The sequence below is a fragment of the Hordeum vulgare genome, chromosome 2H, assembly GCF_904849725.1.
Source record: "Hordeum vulgare subsp. vulgare chromosome 2H, MorexV3_pseudomolecules_assembly, whole genome shotgun sequence".
In the NCBI taxonomy this organism is placed as follows: domain Eukaryota; kingdom Viridiplantae; phylum Streptophyta; class Magnoliopsida; order Poales; family Poaceae; genus Hordeum; species Hordeum vulgare.
The window spans coordinates 280573943-280575976 of NC_058519.1; the positions used below are offsets into that span (position 1 = coordinate 280573943).

Below are 2034 nucleotides of genomic sequence, written 5' to 3' on the forward strand. Positions count from 1 at the left end.
GTAATGATATCCATTCTTGCGAAACGACGAGATGTGCTTCTATCCCTGACGAGGCCCTCATGCCAAATTAAGGACATGGTTGCATCTTGGGTGTTATAGAACCCTAATCCAGGATCCCTTCAAAAGTGAAGTGAACTAGCCAGGTAGAACAGTCAGGTTAGGAAAAGGGTCTTTCATGTCAAGGTGAACAAAGATAGACAAGGTTAGTTTGTTTTCCTTAATTCTCAGAGAAAAGACTCGTTGCTGGAACCGAGAGCACTGGTTATTGCTTTCTTTCTTACCTTTAGCCGAGAAATTCCATACCTTCCACCGACTTCTTTTGTGTGTGGCCAGAACGTGATGCTTTCCAATGTCGAGTACTTTTCTTAACAATGTATGAAGCCCGTAAAACCGAAATCGATCCAAATCCACGACCTTGACGATCGAGGAAAAAGGGTATGTATTATTATGGTGTGAGCCTTCTTTCTTTTTGGCCTTAGATTATCATAACAAAGGAATGGTGCGTGCTAGCCTTCAGACTATACTTTATTGTAGGGAAAGGGAAAATGGAGAATATCTTTAAGTACCCTAGAAAGAATTTCACTTGGAGCAACAGGAGTCAGGTCACACTATATCAATATCATAATTCTCTTTTTTTTAATTGATAGTGATTAGCCATAAATCAATTTGATTTTGTTATGCCATTAACGAAATACTATTTGGGAAACAATACCCATTTTAGAACCGTTCGCTACTAACAAATAGAAAATTTCAAAATAACAAATAATATAGTTAATGGTTCAAGTTTTTCCTAAATTTGGCAGTGTGTGACTGGAAATCCTTTCTCTTTTCAATAGAAAGAGAAGGTATTTAAGCAATGTCTGTTTTGAGATACAATCAATCAAAGAGAATAAAACTGGGTCCAATAAAAAACAGGAATGAATTTTTTTTAAAGGGATTGGAAAGGGATAAGTACAAAGGGATTCAACGATCTAAAAAAATCAAAAGGGTTTAATAATCCCCTCCTACGAATACTAATTAGTAAAATAATGTGGATGAATAAGATTTTGCTCGATTTTGGATCGGATTTGGCGGCATGGCCAAACGGTAAGGCAGGGGACTGCAAATCCTTTATCCCCAGTTCAAATCTGGGTGTCGCCTGACCAAAACATACTTAGGATTTCTTATTGTACTGATTGAGCTCGACAAATTCTTGCCCTTCATAAGCAAAGGAAAAGAACTAGGCCTATCGATACAGGATTTTACCATAGTTCTAGTTCTAAAAAAGAATGTCAATTTCTTCTTAAAAATAGGGCTCTGGCAGGGTTCTGGGTAGTGGCCCAAACGGATACCAATACCAATAGGGATGAGGGATATATAATTATTAATTTCATAATTGATTCTATTCCGCAATTCATAACTACGAAAGTAAGAGGTCGGAAATCTTGATATCTAAAGGTCCCTAAAGGACATTCCTTTTTTGCTCCTAGGATTGAAGAAGAGATTATACGAAAGACTATCAAGACTTCCTATTTATATGACACTACCTACACTAAAGTAAGGTGTACTGACTCTGTCTGGAATTAGATTGGATAGGCTGATGGGAAATTTACGAGTTGTGGAAAGAAGAGACTTTCTTTCCATACTTACAAGAGACTCCGAGTACTCAAACATTCAATCAGGATGGTCGGTTAGCTCTTATCTTTTAGAATATCTTAGTAAAGAAGTCAAAGTAATAAATAAAATGAATCTCCTAACTCGGTAGCCCATGAGGTTCCAATGGTTAGTTTTGGATTTCTTCAGGCAAGAAAGCAAAGAAGAAGGGAGGCTTCTCTATTACCAACTTCCCCCATTGTCATGTCCTCATTGGTCATTCATCTTTCCCGATCTAGTGACATCGTTCTTCAAGGTGCCGGAGGGTTTGAAGCATACCTACTACCCCTCCCCTAAGCTTAGTTCAGAGTTGCCTCATCGTGCTCGAGTAATAGCTGGGAAAATCAAGGCTGAACAGGTCTTCGAGCCAACTTCAGGAAGAAAAAACAAGTGAAAGAAGAA

General features: G+C 38.2%; 1 non-coding gene across 1 annotated transcript; it reads left to right on the top strand.

Annotated features, from left to right (window-relative positions):
- Positions 1-1069: 1069 nt before the first annotated feature.
- TRNAC-GCA lies at positions 1070-1140 on the top strand. The gene has a single exon. It is a non-coding gene; the product is annotated as a tRNA-Cys (tRNA).
- The last annotated feature ends 894 nt before the right edge of the window (positions 1141-2034 follow it).